The 14,049-nt window shown below is 37.1% G+C and overlaps 1 long non-coding RNA gene across 2 annotated transcripts in view; it reads left to right on the forward strand.

Moving 5' to 3' along the window:
* Positions 1 to 1,862: 1,862 nt before the first annotated feature.
* The window catches only part of LOC132710722 (uncharacterized), a 31,507-nt gene continuing 19,320 nt past the window's right edge, over positions 1,863 to 14,049 (forward strand). For both annotated transcript variants that reach the window (XR_009621447.1, XR_009621448.2), the window contains exons 1-3: positions 1,863 to 2,257; positions 7,237 to 7,769; positions 10,524 to 10,662. This is a non-coding gene — a long non-coding RNA (uncharacterized LOC132710722). The remainder of the gene's footprint in view (positions 2,258 to 7,236; positions 7,770 to 10,523; positions 10,663 to 14,049) is intronic.

Here is a 14,049-nt window from a genome sequence, read left to right on the forward strand (position 1 = left end):
AATAAAGCAACATTTTCATTAATATTTTTTGATGTTTTCCAGCTGAAAGAGTGTGAGTGTGTAGAAGTTCCATGAGCAATTTTCTTGAAGAAGTTCAACATTTAGAGTGCAATCATATTCACACTTACTGATGATTAATTCCCACTAAACACATAGGGAAGTATTTTTGAATTAATCAGCCTAATATTCTCCATTCTCTATGAAATGGCTGATTACTATAACAGATAGGGCAATGTACTCCATATTTACTCAGAAATATGCCCCCAATATGTTTAATGATTCTTACATGTGACAGCTGCATTTAGGATTACAGCAATTGTGAAGTCCCAAGCATAATTATTGGAATGAGTTCTTAAATTCTATGACTACTAATCAGAGACAGTTCCATTATTATGACTGTGGACTCTTTCCTATTCCTGAAGAAGTTGGACTTCTGCTGTTTGCTGTTTCATCCCTTTCTCTTACTCACCCTTATTGTCACTGGGGCAAGGAAGTATTATGTATTTCTGTAATAATTAGCTTGGAGGGATTCAATTTCTATACCTACTGTTTATTGAAAAAGTTCAACTTGGTATCAACTCTTGCAACCACATAGAGTTGGCCTTAAATTGTGCCAATCTTCTGGAGATGTTGGATGCCCAGTTTTGTCAGATACCTGAGCTGAGTATGATATTGTGATTCTGAAAAAGTGGATAGGCCATTGAGATTCTGAGTTCTGCCACCTGTGTGTTAGGCAAATGCTCCTCCCCCCCGGGGGGTTTTCAAGACCGCCCAGTAAATCCCATACAGAGGAGTCCAAGCAGTGGTAAATGCTTATTTGACTTTGAAGGAAATGGGGTTTGCTCCCTCCTCAAGAGGCATTCCTTGACCCAACAGTACTAGACAATTTCTGTCCAGTCTCTAACATTGTTTTCTTGGGAATGCTGTTGAGAATACAGTAGGCTTGTAGCCCCAAATGACTCTGGAGGATGTGGATAACTGGGATCTGTTGCAATCAGGTTTCAGAGCAGGATATAATACTGAAATGGGACTAATTTTGCTCAAGGATAATGTCCAGTGGGCTCAGGATGGATATAGTATATGGTTCTCCTTGATAGCTTTTGAAATAATTGATTACAGTATCTTTTTGGATCAGCTGAATGGGTTGGTAGTCTGATAGCTGATCCAAGTTAAACCTATGTATATATACTTTTAGTATATACTACAATAATTTGGCCCTTGAAGTCAAACTAATGCCATATCCTAATTACCAAAGAAAAAGGTTAGTTGGTCTACCAAAACAAGTTGGGTTTTGATGGACAAAACAACTATTGTTCAAAATAAAATCTCAATTTAAATACTATTTATATACTACATAACATAATACCGTAAGGCAGGGGTGTCAAACTCACATCGTCACGGCAGCATTGTGTGATGTATCGTGACTTTTTCCCTCCTTGCTAAACCGGATTTGGTTTAGATTTGGCTCCCATGTTAGATTTATTGTGTGCGTCCAAAGGAAAGCATGCAATCTTTTAAATGGCTCTGCTAAACCAAGAGGAAATGATCATAGGGATTAGTAGTATTAAGCCACTCCGGTGGCCATCTGTGGGGTTTTTCCTTAAACCTCTTCTTTGCATTTTCCAGCAAATGGAAAATTAATTCATATTCAGTAATACTTTGCACCAGGTTCCATCCAAAATGGTATTAAGTCATATTTGAATCAAAAGAAAATGTTATCTTGTTGTGTGTCCCAATATTCACTATAGGTATCTTGTTTTTATTTATGTATTATCACATGGATGTCAGTGAATGTATGCCTGTTATATAACTCAAGAAGTCCTTGACATATTTTAGGTTTAGTCATGTTTAGAAATATTTGCTTAAGCCTCTTATCCTAGAAGAGAGAAGAGGTAGCTTGGCAACCTATCGTGCATGTTAATACATAATCATCCAAACTAAGCTTTGCTTTTTTTTTTTAACTGTTGCTTTAACTTGAGATGAATGTAAGTGAAAATTCAAAGGACAAAATATTTGCTGCCTGAGATGAAGAGCAGAAAATGAATGCCTGTCCTGGGACTGTTGAGGAAACTCTGCTATTTGAAAGAATTGAAAATAAAGGGGAAGTGCCTAGCTCTTATCAGAATGTGATTGACCAGAGAATCGCACTCAAGAACTGTCTCTATCTGATCTAAGAACACCTAGACAAGATGCTGTCTTACACTGATTTCAGCCTGGTCAGGCAAAAAAATCTAGGATGCCCTGGATGTATAAATAGGTATGTATAAATGGGTTGACACTCAGTATTCGGATCTAAGGTAGGGGAAAATGGCCCCCTTGCCTTTCCTGACACAGTTTTATACCTGTGAGGTTCAGAACACAGGAAGTAAAGGAAGTAGGGGCTGGTTTTTCCTGTTTATTTCTTGAATAGGTAGACAAACTATTTCTTAGCAAAGGTTGAATGATACTTAAAGAAATGAAATTTATTGAACATCACAGAAAAACCGAAACAACTAATGAATAAATAGATCTATAACAATAAAGAAAGCTTTTGAAGCTATACTAAATGCCAAAATAAGGTAACTGTCTGGACCAGATGGTTTACCAGCTTCTTATTATAAACATTTTGAAGGCAAACTACAATTTTTGCTAGACATAATGAATTGTATTTTATCGACTGAAAAGATATCAAACAGTTGGACAGAGGCTAATACATTTATATCTAAAGAAGGTTAAGATTACTGCCTGATATCATTACTGAATAATGATTGTAAATTATTTACCAGGGTTTTAGCTGAGAGACTGAAGATGGTTCTATTGGACTTTATTCATGAAGATCAGTGTGGGTTTTTACCTAAAAGACAGCTAAAGGATAATATTAGAAATATGTTCAGAACATTCCATACATGGAACAATATAATGTAAAAATGAGCATTGGTTTTTCTTGATGCAGAAAGACCTTTGACAGATTGAACTGGACTTTCTTGTTTAAAATTTTGGAGGATATGGACTTTGATGAGAATTTTAACAAATGGGTAAAATCAATTTACACTTCACAAAGACACAGATAATTGGGAATGGGGAATTACCAAAAGCTTGTGAGATACACAAAGGGACTAGACAAAGACCTCCCTTGTAACCATTCCTATTTATTTCCGCTGTGGAAGTATTGAATAGAAATATAAGATGAGATGATAGAATTTCACTATTTTTTTCTTTTATGTCTTTTACTTTGTTAAAAAATGTCTTCACTAAAATACATAAAAATAGATAAACTACATTGCATAGATTTTTAGCATTACTCATTCATTTATTAATCACATCCTTAGGATATATTTTTTTTAATTTTCTGAAAGAAAAATGGAAATAGAAAAATTTACTCTGTGAAAGAACAGAAATTCTGCCAAAGATAAACATCATTAATTGTTTCTACTTAAATTAAAAGCTTTCAGAAGTTCTAGTAGATATAGATAATTTTCTTGATAATTCTAAACACTGGCCCAATCCAACTGGCATTTTCTATACCAAATGAAAGTCACTACTGGCCAGTATTTTATTCCATTTTTTGCTTTACACCAGGGGTGAAATCCAGCAGGTTCTGACAGGTTCTGGAGAACTGGTAGTGAAAATTTTGAGCAGTTCGGAGAACCAGCAGCAGAAATATTGAGTAGTTCGGAGAACTGGCAAATACCACCTCTGGCTGGCCCCAGAGTGGGGTGGGAATGGAGATTTTGCAATATACTTCCCCTGGAGTGGGGTGGGAATGGAGATCTTGCAGTATCTTTCCCTGCCATGCCCACCAAGCCACACCCACCAAGCCACGCCCACAGAACCGGCAGTAAAAAAAATGGATTTCACTACTGCCTTACACAGTATAGATCACAGAGAGTACCAGATTTCTTTAGGATACATTTCATCTTTGGAATAAAACGGATGAAAATAATTTCCCCATAAATATAGATTTGTTTTGCAGTGCTGGTAATGTAGTTCAAAAGCCATATCATTACACCTGTCAGCCTTTTGCAGCTTAACTTAATGAGTAGTGAATTCTGAATTATATATTTTGCAGGATAGTCAACTGCGAGATGACTGACATGGTTATGCATCATGATTGCCTTGAATGCAAGTGCTCAGAAAGGAAATGAAGCATATCATGAATATGATTTATAGAACGCTAAAGAGACAAAAGACCAAATGTTGTCACTATCAAGGCCAATAAGGGGATGGAGGCCACCAAAGTGTTTTAGAAAAAAAATGGTCTGATGAGTGTCAGAAGACAGGTGGTTTTTTTTAAAAAATCAATGAATATTGTTGTTGGATCTCTAAATCTGATAACCGCTGTTCAGTCAGAAGACTCCCCGAGGGCTTTGCAATAAAATAAAAACTACAATGAAATCAATGCAATGAAATCAATGCAATACTGCAAAACAGATCAATCATAATAAAGCCTGCAATATAGCAACAATTAAAATTGGTTTAAGACACAGAATATTAAAAGCCCGAAAGAACAGGAAATGTGTATGCTTGTCTAGTGCTTAAAAGGTATCAAAGGAGATGTATTTAAATAGCCCAGCATTTAATGGCTGGAAATGGAGACTGAAATCTAATGATTCACAGAAAGCAGAAACCCATGGTACTGGGAATCCTGTAGCTGAGGGATTTAGAGGGCTGTTACCAAGACAAATACACCAAAAGTTTTCCATCTACTAAAAGAAGTCACAATGAATTTAATCAGTGCTGTCACAGAACATGAAAGAACCTAATTTGACCAGTGGTGAAATCCAAATTTTTTTTACTGCCAGTTCTGTGGGCGTGGCTTGGTGGGGGTGGTGTGGCTTGATGTGGTGTGGCAGGGGAAGGATACTGCAAAATCTCCATTCCCACCCAACTCCAGGGGAAAGATATTGCAAAATATCCATTCCCACCCAACTCCAGGGGAAAGATATTGCAAAATCTCCACTCCTTCATCACTCTGGGGCCATCCAGAAGTGGTATTTGTCGGTTCTCCGAACTCAAAATTTCCACTACCAGTCCTCCAGAACCTGTCAGAACCTGCTGGATTTCAACCTTGAATTTGACCCAATTCTTCATATACACATGCACATCTTGGCATAGAAATTTGTTGATGATCACTTAGGATCACTTTTATGACTTGTGGACTTCAGCTCACAGAATTCTGGGCGTTGAACTGCTCAAGTCATAGTGGGGCCATCGTTCCCCACCCCGACTTAAGAAATAGGCAAGATATGACCCTTTTCTCATTTTAATCACTACTTTTCATGGCAAAGTTATTTACTACTTTATGTTGCCATATCTATCATTACTGCAGCTAAGACAGTAGTGCAACCTTGCAACAACTTTCAAGGGCCTGCAGTCCAGGGATCTTTTAGAGTGGCAGGTGATAGAACAACAGCAAACAAATTCAGTGATAGCATTTGAGCCAGTAGGAGTACGAAACAAATAACCAGATTTCACCATAATATCATCTCTTCAGGTTTAACATAAACACCTGAGCCCAATTACAGATAATTCTTTCATTATTTTATTATTCCAAATACAAAAATGATGCTTATGTTCCTTCTTTAGCTTCCAGATAGCAGAAAGCAACCCCTTTTTATACTAATTTTTAAAAATGCATTTATAAGTGAAAGTGCACATATTTGGAATCTTTGTTATTTTTATTCCCTTTATTCCACCCAGCCCAATTTCAAGAATGCAGAGTGGCTGTAGAATAAAGAATCGAAGAAGGGAAGAGGAGAGATAAATGATAATTACATGCATCACAACTGAAATAGCACCCATGGGCATCTAAATAGGACGGTGATGGTAGTGCATAAAACCATTCAGGCCAAAGTGTTAAATTAACTAGCTCTATTGTTTGCGATCCACACATTTAGAAGCTCTTCATAGAAATAACACTTTGTGGTTGACCTTTTAAAACAACCTCCAATAAAATCCAAACGACTCGTTTGCTTTCTGAATTTATTTATCTCAGTTTATCCACTTATAACCTCTTATTAAAAAAAAAAGCAAAATATTGAGAAGGGTACTTTTTGCAAAAAGCATTGAAATGTTGGATGTTAGGAAATAATATATTGTGATGCAAAGTAACTTTTAGATTAAAAAGAAAAAGAAAGAAAAAATCCCTACTGGATCAGAAAAAGAATCTTTCCGAATCTTGTTTTCCCTGTGGCTCAGAGATGCTTATAGGAAACTAGAAAGCAGGAAAAAATTCTCCATCTGCTCCACTGACCCCAGCAATAATGGCCAGATGTTTTTGCAAGAACCACAAAATATAGGGAAATGGGGGAAAATATAGTTACCCAACAATGCTTGTTGAAGCTTTGTTCACTGTTTTCCTCACTTTCTGGTAACCAAAGGTGTACCTATGAACGGGGAACCCCATTTAGTAATTGCAGCTAATAACTGTTGACAAGCTTAAACTCCTCTGTGAATTTCTATAATCAGTTTTTAAAAGCTATCTCAGCCAGTGGTTGTCATCACTACATCTTGTAGGAGTCATTTCCACAAACTAATTAGATTTTAGAAGAAGTTGTTTCTTCTGTCTCCTGAAAATCGGTTTCACTGGAAGATCCTGATTTTTATTATTATGAAGAAAAAGAGTCAGTGAAAGAGTGTATCTCCTTAATCCTGTCTCCTATACTGATAATTTTACAAGTCTTCTATTATTTCATCATGTCATAATTATTTTCGTTCTAAACCGAAAACCCCCAAATACCGGTATATACCAAATCTGAGTAAGGGTACGGCTAGCTGATGAAAGCTAAAAAGCTTGAAATAGATCTATACTACTCTCCCTTTATTTCTTTATCAGCAAAATATAAATTTGGTATAAAATGGTTTGTCGTGAATGCGACTGCTTGAGGGCTCCTGGATTGGAGCTGAAAGGCGAAAAGGAGCAGAATGCCCCCTCCCACATGTTGGGGTAAACCAGATGTCTCGATAGAAAAACACTTAATCTTTCCCCTGGCTCAAGCTGATGAAGGGAGGAGAATTTGTGGCTCAGAAGGTTAATTCAACTGCCTAACATGCAGGAAGCCAAAGTTTGAATCTGAGTAAGGGTATGGCTAGCTGATGAAAGCTAAAAAGCTTGAAATAGATCTATACTAGTCTCCCTTTATTTCTTTATCAGCAAAATATAAATTTGCATCTGTATATATATTCTAACTTTATTCTAACTTTAAAACCATATTTCTATCAGTTCTTCATTTAAAATCTGTTTTTTCCTTATTACAGGTATATGAAACAAAAGAAGGTTGGAAAATATTGCTTCTTCTTGACCAAGAGCAAGAATTGCTTCTAATTAGCACTAATAATCAGGCTGGGCAAACACAACAAAATTATATCCTGTTTTCATTTGTAAAAATGCTACTTCTCCATACTAGTCTAATATTTTGTAGTGGAATAGTGAAATATTAAACTTCTATTAATTTCATTTCATTATTTCATTATTTTATTTTAATTTATGTTTTGCTATAAACGAATACTCTAGGCTTCAGCTGACTAACTAAAAATTTATCTTAATGGAACTGAAGCCCAATACCAAGCTTTTACGAACTTATACAATCACATAAAATAACATAGACAGAGGGATAGTAATATAAAAGCAGAACTGTATGAGCTAAAGCAATCATCCTGGAATTAGCAGTAATGAAAAGCATGATCAAGACCTCAGGTATTAAAATAACAGCATCTTAAAAGACCCAGGAGACTGAAAAGAAGAAATGAAATCTCACATGATGGTGCCATTATAACAATATGGATACCAAGTGAGTTTTTCTAGACAAGGACCTTCTTTCCCAAAAATTTTTTCATATGTAGACGATCCCCAAACTTCAGTCTGAGAGAGCACAGAGAACAATGCTGACTGGAAATTTGGGGGGGGGGCGCTTATTTTGTACTTATTTATTTTGTTCATTCCAACATTCAAGGCGATTTACAATAAAAAATAGAGTATAAATGTTTTAAAAATATATAGAGTGATGCAGTGGTGGGTTCCTCCCGGTTCAGCCCGGTTCTCCTGAGCCGGTAGTGGTGACGATATGACGTCACTGAAATGGTTCTGCCCCCCTGCCCCCACACCCCCACATTATTCTTACCTTTTATTTGGTCCCACCCCCAATCTATTGCTGCCTCCTGAGTCCCAGCTGATGGCTAGAGGGAAAAAAACTGTTTAAACTCTTGCAATGGGGCTTCAAAGGGCCGCCCTACAGCTGATCAGTGTTAAAAGAAAACAAATGAGTAGACCGGTGCCTGCAAAAATACATGAGTGCATCAGTGCCTGCAAAAATACATGAGTAGATCAGTGCCTGCAAAAAATAAATGGGTAGATCGGTACAGCTCTGCAAGCAGTTAAAGGCCTGGTAGACCAGTACCTCTGCTAAATCCTAAATAATTGTCACATGACCATCAAGCCACGCCCACAAAATAAGCCATGCCCACAGAACCGGTAGTAAAAAAATTTAGAACCCACCCCTGGAGTGATGATTTCTTAAACTATATTTTAACCTGCCTTTATTATTTATTTACGTGTTAAACTTTACTGTCGCCCATCTCACTGGTGAGTCTAAATGGCTTACAGTCACTCAGTAAGTATCCTGTTTTTCTGAAAATAAGACATCCCCTGATAATAAGCCCAATCGGGCTTTTGAGCGCATGTGCTAAAATAAGTCCCCCACCAAAATAAGTCCTCCCCAAAAATATTTAAATGCATGTGCAGCCAGTCCCCGCCATTTCTTCTGGTTAGGGTTAGGGAGACAGAGCTGGAAATCAGGTAAGACGGCAAGAGGAGCCCCATCTTGCTCAACGTCCCCCAAAATAATAAGACCTCCCCGAAAATAAGGCCAAGCGCTTATTTCGGGGTTCAAAAAAATATAAGACAGGGTCTTATTTTCAGGGAAACATGGTATATCATATAAAACATTAAAACAATGAAGACCATAAATTCAAAAATCAGTTAAAATTGAATGGACCAAGATGGAGAGGAAGGAAATAAAGTGTGCACAGGGAGGAGGTGGGGTCTGTTAGTCCATTAACCATCACCAGGATGCTACTCCCTTATTGGGGAGCCAGGCCAATTGGCACAGCCAAATCTTCATGCCCTTTCAGAAGGCCAAAAGGAGGATCTCACCTTGGGGGTACAATGTTTTAGAGCAGGGATGTAAAACTCAAGGTTTGGGGGCCAATCTGGCCCACAGGGTACTTAGATCTGGCCCTGGGGCCACCCTGGAAACAGTGAAGGACTGGCCTGCAGTGCTTCTGCCAGTGATAACGGAGCTCGGGAGCGCCACATTTTCACTGGCAGAGGGTAGCAGGAGGCCGTAGCAGCAGAAAACAGAGTTTGGGAGCCCTTTTTCACTGACAGAGCACTCAAGCTACCACAGGTGCCCCTGACATGAGTGATGTTGAGCTGGACACGCCCACCCTGGCCACACCCACCCTGGCCCCCGGAGGTCAAACAACCCTGATGTGACCCTCAATGAAATTGAGTTTGACACCCCTGTTTTAGGGGATGAGCACCATGGCAGAAAAGGTTCTTCTCCTGGACCCCACCAACAAAACTTCCTTGACTGATGGGGGTCCATTGCATGCCTCTTCTGGTATGGGGGGGGCAGACTGATCCCATTAGGGTGAGATGGTTTCTCAGATAACCTGGACCCATATCATGAAGGGCTTTAAAAGTGATAATCAACACTTTGAATTGAACTTGGAAGCAACCTGGCAACCTGTGCAGCTTGCAGGACAGCAGTGTTCCCAGGCTACCCTGGGAACTCCAAGAACTGCCCACATGTTTGTGTTCTTACCAGCTGATGTTCCTTCAAGGGAAGCTCCATGTAGAGTGCTTCGTAAGAGTATAAATAACTCAAGGCAGTGGGCATACCTAATAGTCCTTCTTCCTCCTATTTTTCCCACAACAATAACCTGCATAATGAGTTAAACTGAGAAAGAATGAGTGCCCCAAAGTCACCCAGCTGGCTTTCTTGGCTTAGGCAGGGTACAACTCTCAGTTTCCCGATTTCTAGCATGGTGCCTTAACTACTAGATGAAACTCGATTAAATCAAATCATTCAAAACCAAAATCAACAAAAACCAACATTAAGATAAACCCTTGACAGCCAATATAGGTTTGTTTTTACTATAGCCATCATATAATCCAGCGTTCTATAGCCTGGGTATTGCATTTTGCACCAACTGCAATTTTTAGACCCTTTTCAAGAGAAGTCATCATATAAAGCACACTGAAGTAGTCAGAAGTACTATAACAAGGCATTGATAAATGTTGCTAAGTTTAATTCAGAAAGGGTGGCAGTTTATTTACTTTTACTACTACAATGGCAAACATGCTCCCTGACATAGATGCCACTGAAACTTCAGTGAACATATTCCCAAAAATGAACTTTTGGGGAGAGTACAACCCTATCCAGAACAAGATTTACCTCAAATCCCTACATCCAACTTTCTCTTTATGAAGAGTATCTCCATATTCTGTCCATGCTAATTTCAGCTTGTTCTCCTTTATCCAGCCATTACTGAGGCAAGCATTTTCAAGAATACTGATTGCTCTTTAGAGCCTGAAAGAATGCAGCAGTAGAGCTGGCTTTCCATCACATACTGATGTTATCCTTCCGTGAAGCTGTCAGTGACCTCCTCAAATGGCTTCAGGTACAAGTAATCATTGTTTAACAACTGCCTCATTAAATGACTATTTGCAAATACAAGAGTAATAGTACAGGTAATCCTCTATGTACAACAGTTTGTTTAGTTTGAAGTTACAATGGCACTGAAAAAGTGACATGACCATTTTTCACACTTATGAGCATTACAGGTCTTTCTTTTTTTAAAAATTAGATTTTTATACCGCCCTTCTCCTACTGGACTCAGGGCAGTGAACAGCCAAGAATAAAAACATCACATGCAAAATTTAAGATTAATTTTAAAAGAATTAAACAAGGTCATGTGATTTTGAGTAGTTCGGAGAACCGGTAGTAAAAATTCTGACTGGCCCCGCCCCATTTATTCTATGCCTTCCAAGTCCCAGCTGATCAAGAGGAAATGGGGATTTTGCAGTAACCTTCCCCTGGATTGGGGATGGAATGGAGATTTTACAGTATCCTTCCCCTGCCACGCCCACCAAGCCCTGCCATGCCCACCAAGCCACACCCACAGAACTGATAGTAAAATTTTTTGAAACCCACCACTGATCACAACCTATATTATGTGTGAAGATCTGAAATAATATGCTGATAATTTTGGTCCTATTAGTATTGTCTCTGCCTTATTCAGTGTATGAGGGGCCACCTTTGAGACAAACTCCGGAAACTTCAGTTGATGCAGAAAAATGCAGGAAATAAAAAAAGATTGAAATGATTATGCTCTTGATGAAAATTATCCACAGGGTGACTAAGGTTGTTATGGTGTTAAAATCATGCCTACATTCCAACTGAAATGGGTACTGAAGGTAATTTTTATTTATGAAATATAGTTCAGATTAACTATCATGTACTCAAGTACCTACCAATTTACAATTGCCAAAAGATTCTGAAGCCAAAGTAGGCTAGTTTTGTGGTTAATGATAAGCCATTGTCTTTTCCTTGAGAAATATAAAACATAATTAATTCAAAAGAAAACAAAAAAACAAAAATTCAAAGAACAGACTCAGTTTTCTATGTTTTTGTTATGTAGTCAGGTTCAATGAACAAACCAAAAAACCAACCAACCAACCAACAAATCACTGGCCAAATTCTAGCAAGCAGTTTCTCATCTTCACACAACATAAAATGAAAGTCATTCATTATATTGAATAATTTATAAATTTTAAAGAATCAGAAATTGTTCTGGATAGCTATATTGACAAGAAATGTATGAATACATGAGATAGATAGATAGATATACGTTATATGCATCCGTCTTGCCTCCAGACTGTATGTGACATCAAATAAGTTTAAAAACCTTATAAGAAAAAACTCAGTTCAAATCTTCAGTAGAAGCAGACAACACATTAATAATTCAGTATGGAAACTGCTAAGTGTAATTGATGCTACATCATAAATATATACCACTTGTCATCTGTAATATGGATGATCAAATAAGTGACTAATACCTAAAAATCAGATAGAATATTTTTCAAGCCACAGAAATCAATGGCACAATGTAAAGATGGAAGATTCTTCCAGAAACTAGTATCTAACTTTACTTTACAAATTGCATAGTTTCTCAGCTGCATACAATATTATTTATTTTTTTAAAAAAAACTTCCTTCCTGTTTCTTAGGCTGAAGGTTTAATAGTGAGAATATCATTGTCATAGAACATAACTTCTAAACCCATTCCCAGGTTCACTATGTCTATAATAAGGAAGAGAGTTTTAGTCAAACACATTACATGTTCTGATAGACTGCAGTTTTGGTGAATCTTCTAGTCAAATTTTGTTGCCCACCCCAGAATTCCCATTCGTCAAGAGATTGGGGAAATTGTGGTTTTAAATAATCTTAGGCATTATTTCAACTTCTGTTTAACTATTTTAGCTTCCATTTCATTTTGTGAAAAAAGATACATTGTATGATGCTGTATATATATTGTATGTATGTATATATTGTATGATTCAACTCATTGGGAATTATTGGCATATTTTTAAGGAACCAAATATTACTGGAAATATTTTAAAGACATAACAATGGCATTTGTACACTACGCTAAGTTTGATTAATTTAATCCTTATCCTGTTATCCAAAGGTAGACTAGTATATAGTGAGAGTCCAAAGATTTGAGTACTGTAATAGACAAGTTAAGCATGTTGTATGAAAACAATATCTGTTATCTGGAAATCTCCAGGGCAAATAACTTGGATACTTGAGATGATTTTTTTTAAAAAGTTGAATGTAAACTTTGCTATTATTTCTTGTTTTCATTTTTTCATTTCATTGTTTTCATTTCATTGTTTTCATTTGTAAACTCATTTAAGTCTTCAGAGACACAAGATGATAATAAATGAAATAAATAAATAATTACATTTGGAAAATAGCAACAGCACTACTGTATAAGCACTCAAAGAATTTGAACATTATGAATATAGAGTGAAGAATTCAACCCAACTCACCTCAGCCAATAAAATTATTAGCTGTCCAGTGTATAATAGAGAGAGAGAGAGACCAAATAAACAATTTAGGATACTTTCATTGGCAGTACAATCTTGAAATTTTTGACATTATGAAAACAATAGATTAGAACTTGTCCTAGACATTAGTTAACTATATTGGTTAACTACAATGTTAACTAACCCTTGCGAAGGGGTGTAACTGAGAAAAACACTCAGAAGATCCCTTACCATTGAGATTCCTGCTGCTATTGATCTCTTCGGATAGACTCCCACCCAAAACACGTTTGCTGAAATCAGGGCAAATCCTGTTTGAAGGACTGAATATTCAAGCACCTAAGCATTTTTTTTTCCTGGTACAGAATGATATTTAAACTACCTTGAAACAGGTCAATTTAATAAATAAAATTCCTACTTGTTCATGCAATTCGTTGGCATGCATTCACCAAAGCTAAATTCTGCAATACATTTATGTAAGCTTAAAGCCATAAACAGAAATGCCAAATTTAGGATTTTCCTGTTTTTGTGCAGTGCACTAATAGGTTAGCCAAGCCTAAAGGTTCAGACTAATAAGGTACATATCTGTCCACTCTAAAGTGAAAAGCTTATTGTTCCATTTTTGACACTGATTGGCTTTCGGTTTGCATTTCCTCTGTCAGTACTTGTATCCCAGAGAAAGTATTGCTGTTCATAATAAATATCTCCAATGACTTAAAATATACGATCTTGTTTTTCTCTCTCACACCAGCTTGTACTCTTCAAATTATCTAGAAAGCATGGTTTGTCGCTTCAAGATTATCCACATTTAGATGTTCAGTGTGTGGACTCAGAACAGATTGAATTTTTGGGGGGGTGGGGGGAGGGAGGGAGGGAAGGACTTTGTTTTTCCCCAAGGCAGGGCAACTTAGTCAATTTAACAGAGAGTATCTCATTATTCAGCAACTATAAATACTCTTT

The sequence above is a fragment of the Pantherophis guttatus genome, chromosome 1 (assembly GCF_059756535.1).
Source record: "Pantherophis guttatus breed Tessera chromosome 1, ASM5975653v1, whole genome shotgun sequence".
NCBI classification, from domain to species: Eukaryota; Metazoa; Chordata; class Lepidosauria; order Squamata; family Colubridae; genus Pantherophis; species Pantherophis guttatus.